Below are 6516 nucleotides of genomic sequence, written 5' to 3' on the forward strand. Positions count from 1 at the left end.
GAGCAGGTCCTGGCAGGGACCTGCAGCCCGTGCAGAGGGAAGCCCAGGCTGGAGCAGGTTTTTCCCAGCAGGACTCGTGGCCCCTGTGGGGGATCCATGCCAGGTCAGCTCATCCCTGAAGGACTGACCCCATGGAGGAGGGACCCACGGGACAGCAGGGTGGGAAGAGCTGCTGCCCAAGGGATGGACTCACTGCAGAGGTCCATCCAGGACTGTCTCCCGTGGGAGGGACCCACGGGAGCAGGGAAGGATCCAACTCCTCTCCCTGAGCAGTGACAGAAACAACAACTGACTGTAACCCCCATTCCTGTCCCCCTGCACTGCTGGGGGGATGAGGGAGAACATGGAAGGAGGGGTGGGGGGAAGGTGTTTTTCACACTGTTTTATTTCTCACTCTTTGGCTCTTATCCTGTCAGTAATAAATATAAGTACTATCCCCAATTTGAGTCTGTTTTGCCTGTGCAGGTGATCAGTCACTGACCTCTCCCTGCTCTTATCTCCACTCATGAATCCTTAGCTGTCCAGTTGCAGAGGGAGAGTGAGAGAGTGGCTTTAGTGGGTACCTGGCATCTGGCCAGGGTCAACCCACTACACCTTGCTAAAACTCTGTCTGTCCATGTAATGTCATTTTGCACTGACTTTGTGCATAATTTTCATATTTGAATGTTTCTTTGTGACTCCCTCACTGAGAGCCTGAGGCCCAAGGGCTTTCTCCAGCGCAAATACAGCCAACAGTGATTTCTGACCTGAATATAAAGACACTCATTGTCCTATATGTATACAAACAGAATCCTGTTCAGACTATGTGTGTGAAAGGCTGTTGTCCACTTTGTGGGGTTGAAAACATCAAGCACAAGTCATTCAGAAACATCTCATATGACCAACAGAGTAACACAACTTCCAAAAAAGCCTGCTGAAGGTGCAAATGCTTCCTCCACTGAGCCACTCAGGCACAGCTCTAGGGCTCCAAGATGGATTCAAGTGTGATGTTGGAACATCTATATCCTGACACCTCTCCTGAAGGTGTTTCTTGCAGGTGACAGCTGTTCCTAGGGACAACAAACCTGCCTGGCTGGGTAGGAAGGTGTCAGATCCAGCAAGAGGAAGGAATGGAAAAGCTGTGGCAGAGCATAAGAAAGGAGAAAAGGTATTTTGCCTTCCTAGCCCTCTGCTCCCAAGGAGTAACCTCAGTTTGATTTAATTCTGGTTTCTGCTGACGCATAACAGAAATCCTACATCCCTTCATCTTCTCATGGTGGACTTGAATGGCAGCTCTGAGAGAAGCAATGGCAGATAAACCCTGACTTGCAAACAATACAGGGATGTATCGATTGGCAGCTCACAGTTCATTCCCCTCCCACTCCTCTGGAGAGTTCTGCTGGAGAAGGAGCTGTGTCTGGATTGCCCATGACACCACTGGACACCATATCTTGTTATTATACTGGCTCATATTATTCAGAAGTGCCTACTGCAGGGAACAGCTGGGTGTCCATAGCAGAAATGCACAGTAAGTACTCTGTCTAATACTTTTAAATTCCTTTGCTAAGTCTGCTTGAAATATATACCTGTTCTAATATAGACTTATTGTGTTGCCTAAAGATAGGGAGCCAAAAAACCTCACCAGGTCTTTAATGAAGGCCTTGGGAGTACAAACAAGGCATGTGTGCTCATGTCCAGAGGTTCCACGACTTATGGTCTGATCCAAGAACTACCCTGGCCCAGATCTGCAACCTGGGCACACTTCCCTGGAAATTGAGTCCAAGGTCCTAAGACCCCTTTCTTCCTCATCCTTCTCTTCATAGCGTGTCTTTGGAGTCTCTCCAAGGTTCCAGGCTTGAAGGTTGCTTTGACTATGATGGTATCTTGTTGTTCAGGCCTGGGGTGCAAATGTTCTTAAACAGTTCTACCTGGAGAGGAGCCTAAACAAGCCTAAAGAATTTAGAAAATTCAATATGAAACAGGGAATAGGGTTTGGTGAGCGTTAATTACAATTCTAAAGTGTGACAGACTATACAGCTACATTAAAATCTACAAAAAGCTAAAAATCCTAAAAATTCAAAGGCATCATTGAAAACAACAATGGAGGGCTTATCACCAAAATATTGCAACAAATGATCTTTACTGACGCTTTTCATGTTTGTATGTTCTTTTCACAGGTTAACTGTAATTCTTCTCTAGATATGGTAACATAAATTTATGCCACGGGTTTTGTATCTTACTCCTTGTACTAAAACAAAACAATTAAACAGTAACATTTCAATTTTTTCTGATGTTTCAGATCACCTCTGCAAGAACCTCTGCCAACCACAGAGCAGAAAGGACCTGGGGATCTAGAAGAAAAACCCAGTTAGGCCAGCAGATACAGATGAGAGGCCTATGTCTGCCACTAAAAAAAAAAAAAAAAATAATAAAAAAAATCCAAGTGAAAAAGCATACAATAAAAAATTCTCCTTGACCTTTGTGTTCTTCTGGACCAGATTCTTTTCTCTGGTATTGGTTTCAGCTGTGGAAGTTTTAGTTGTCTGGGTTTAGTAAGCTCTGCAAACCCTTTCAGTCTGTTGGACAACCTTCTAGCTGATGCTTTTGAGACCTGGCTGTGTGTGTACTCCCTGCTGTTCTGAGCAGCCTGCTGAAAGCCCCCATGTCCAGATCTCTTCCCAATGCTTGACCACCCTTTCTGTGGAGAAATTCCTCCTGATGTCCCCCCTGCCCCTCCCCTGGCACAGCTGGAGGCCGTTCCCTCTCCTCCTGTCCCTGTTCCCTGGGAGCAGAGCCCGACCCCCCCCAGCTCCCCCCTCCTGTCAGGGATTGCAGAGCCAGAAGGTCCCCCCTGAGCCTCCTTTTCTGCAGGCTGAGCCCCCCCAGCTCCCTCAGCCGCTCCTGCTGCTCCAGCCCCTTCCCAGCTCCATTCCCTTCCTTGGACATGCTCTTTTTAATTAATTCTCTCCCTTCTGGTTATAGTAATAGATCACTTTTAGTAAACTGAACCAATAGAACAAAACTAATCCAAATGCTACATATACAGTTCTTGTTTTTGCCAAAATAGGTTATTATCACATATTTGGAAAATGGACAGGGTTACCCGTATCTTCTGAATGAGAGTGCAGGAATAAGGGAAGGCTTTAACTGTAGTAATGAAATTATCAATATACACCAGAAGGAGTTGTCTCATATGCTGAATTGCTCACAAAATGCTAAGATAAGCACCCAAGTTTCTTGTTTATTTTTAAAGAAAGATGTTCAGCACTTTTTACTGCTTAATATTAGTTTTACAGTAATCTTGAAGACAAATCCCAGTAGGATTTGCAGCTTGCAAATGCTATTCTCAGCTATGCTGTTAATATTTATAAAACATGCCAAGAGGGATCTTTGTGCCTGTGGACCGATAAGGAATGTGTAGGCTCATACTGAAGATCCCTGGGTAGAACAAGACCTCTCAGGAATGCTGGCATGAGTCAAGGAGAAATGCCAGAACACTAATTCTCTGGTGCAAAGCTTCTCATTCTGACACTTCTGCTAAGATGTGCCTGGGCACTGGAACTTGGAGAGGGTAAGGATGATTTTCACATAAAAAGTTCTTTTTATTCTGTTGAAAGGCGGATGTCGTGTTGAATTCAATGAAATACGATGAGTACTTTCTCTGTTCCTGGCATACCATATTTAGTCTGGGTAATTGTGGTTTATCTGGGTAAGATGTGTCTTTCAGAGACTTGAGCTATTAGTCCAGATGAGCAGTGCTAAAAAGGATGGACAGGAAAAAAATTGAGGATTAAGTCTAGGGAAAAGCCAGTGTTAAGCCTAACAAATAAAAGACTGACTAACCTGGTTGAGCCACTGCAGAGACAGAACATGAGTGACCTTTGAGCCTGTGGCTGTTCAGAACCTCCTGTGGCTTAGGGTAGCTATGGATGGACAGAGGTGGCCTTGTGATCTTCGGATCCTGTTCTGCCCTTCAGAGACTAACTTCTGCAATGCTTGACACAGTCATTGCTTGATTTCACAGTAGGGAAAACAGATGTGCATTCTGAAGTTTTAACAATATTTTTAAACTTAAGAATGTATTTATTTTGCTCTGATGATACCTAAGTATCTGCCCTCTGAGGAAAAGTAACAGTCTTCCAAAGAAAAGTGAAGAGCGAGGGGAAAACTAGCTAGAGATTAGTGGAAGTTAACTCAGAGCACTTTTAGATTTAACGATGAACAGCTTTTGAGTGTGCATGAGATTTCCATGGTTACTCAAATTCCTTCCATCTTGACAGCAAATGTCAGAGAAAGATACGTGAGCAGTAGGTTCTGGACGAGGAGGTGACATTCAGGATGCCCTTTCCATCACATGCCAAAGCAGCTGAACAGCTTCAGTTACAGAACAGGTGAGTGGGGTGGACAGGCTCTGATGGCAATGGAAGGAGAAGGAAAAGGCAAAAGGAGTTGGAGAGTGGCATGGAAGAAGAAGAAATGAGACCAGTAGCATGAAATAAAGTTAGCAGACACTTGATTAATTGTCTTGTTTCTCTGTTGACTGCATTTGCAAGAGAAGCAGGGGGAGGCTACGCTGTGGAGATGGACTTGTTTAGATCTGCACAATTAACCTTTTGTTTCTCTAAGTGAATGTTGCAATTATATAAAAAATGTTTACCTCCTTTCTTCAAAAACAAATCAGAACATTAAAACTAAATTATACGAGACATTCTCAAATGCAGAAAGAGTTTGCAGTGTTTTGATAACACATCTTCTGTTGGTAATTACCATGTTCATTATTTACACTGAAAAAACAGGATTCTCAAAATTATTTTAATTTTTAAGAATAAGATAACACCTCGCACTGGAGGACAGGATAAATTTGCATTTAAGCAAAACTACCCTATTTTAATAATAGCCTAACCAGCTAAATGTGCAATGAGCACTTCATTGGTCATTGCCATGCCAGGTGGCACAGGTCAGTCTCCTCAGCTCAGTGACAAGTCCTTCCAGCCTGCCACAGATTCCTGGAGCAGTGAACTTTGTAGGCTCTGGGACCACAGCCATCCCATGACCCCACACTCACACAGTAGCTAAGCTTGGACTTGTCCCCTTTGGGCCCTGATTCCAAAGCCTTGCTGTGTGCTGGGCTGTGTTCCTGCCAGCAGTCCCTGCCATGGTGGGGCTGGAGGAGTGTCAGAGCACTATCATGAGAGCTGTGCAGCAAAGCTCAGGGGCCAGGTGAGTTCCTCCTTGCCTGGGGTGTGATGGGGAGCTCACAGAGGAACTGGTGAATGACAAAGTGTGTCTGAAATGTTTATGGCCATTTGTGCTGGAACACAGCCTTTGTGTTCCAGAGATCCCCTGCCAATCCCTGCCCTGTGGGTCAGAAGCCCTGTCTGAGCCCATTATGCATCTATTGTAAACTTTTCTCTGAGAGGTCTTTCTTTATGGCCGTTATGGATCAAGATTTTTTTCAGGACCTTTGCACTAGTACTGATCAGATGACAGACAACTCTAAAAATAGTGCTTCAATGCAAAGTCACCCCTGCCCACAGCACACAGCAAATAATCACAAATCAAGAATAGTAAAACTTTAGTTTCTCATTGGTGTTCTACATGTGTCCTAATAAAGTAATATATTTGATCCTTAATAAAAGTGCACTGTAATTCCCAGGAGAACATGTAGGACTAGAATAATCTGTCTAAAGATGACTTCAGGCAGAGCACAAGTTGTCTGAAATGATTAGTTTAGACTGAAAATTACAGTAAGTTGTAAGACTCTTAAAAGAAACCCCTGCAAAATAAAACATCCAGTGATACAAGTTTTAAATCCTAAGGAATATAATAATTTTCAAGTAAGGCATATAACATATTTAAGGTGTTTATAATTTATGGTAGATATTTATTAACTTTATTTTGTTCAAGATATATTGTCCAAAGCAAAGATGCTGTTTTTCTTATTCACTTAATTACCAATCCAATCCAATCCAACCCAATCCAATCCAATCCAGTGAGTTGTTTACTGCTACAGAAACATTCTAGGCCTGCATAACATCCAAACACAAATATAAAACAAACAACTCCTTTGAAATATCAGAATAACTTTTTTTTATTTTCAGTGTTAATTTGTCATGGGTTACAACCTCCACTTCCTTTTTCTTCTTAATCCAAGAGCCATAAGCCATCTTGTCTAATCTTCCCAAAAGTACTTTCTTTCTCTTCATTCAATTTCCCTCTGAAAAATCTGAGACAACTGATTCAGTTTCCCGGAGTTACTTCTAATTCTGATGCCATTTCACCCTGCCAAAGAGTCTGTATGTCCCTGTCCCAAAAGCTCTCATGACCTGCTGTGTAAGAACAATGTGGGTAATCACAGTTCAGATAGCCATGGTGGGGGCAAGAGGGCAGTTCCTCTGTCAGAAATATGGTGGTGGTTACCAAGTGTGGCACTGAATAGTCCTGCTCTAAAAGGCAACAGAAATCACAGGAAAGGGTGCTCACATATTATTTACCTGCCATTGTGTGTTTTATCCCAGAGTCTCTTGCCCCTCAAGA

The 6516-nt window shown here is 43.3% G+C and overlaps 1 long non-coding RNA gene across 1 annotated transcript; it reads left to right on the top strand.

Annotated features, from left to right (window-relative positions):
• The first annotated feature begins 3426 nt into the window (after positions 1–3426).
• Positions 3427–4332, top strand: LOC114071608. Its single transcript, XR_003574065.1, has 2 exons — positions 3427–3550; positions 4260–4332. It is a non-coding gene; the product is annotated as an uncharacterized LOC114071608 (long non-coding RNA).
• The last annotated feature ends 2184 nt before the right edge of the window (positions 4333–6516 follow it).

Source organism: Empidonax traillii, unplaced genomic scaffold, assembly GCF_003031625.1.
Source record: "Empidonax traillii isolate 1590-97213 ecotype Southwest subspecies unplaced genomic scaffold, ASM303162v1 scaffold2145:size52252, whole genome shotgun sequence".
NCBI lineage: Eukaryota > Metazoa > Chordata > Aves > Passeriformes > Tyrannidae > Empidonax > Empidonax traillii.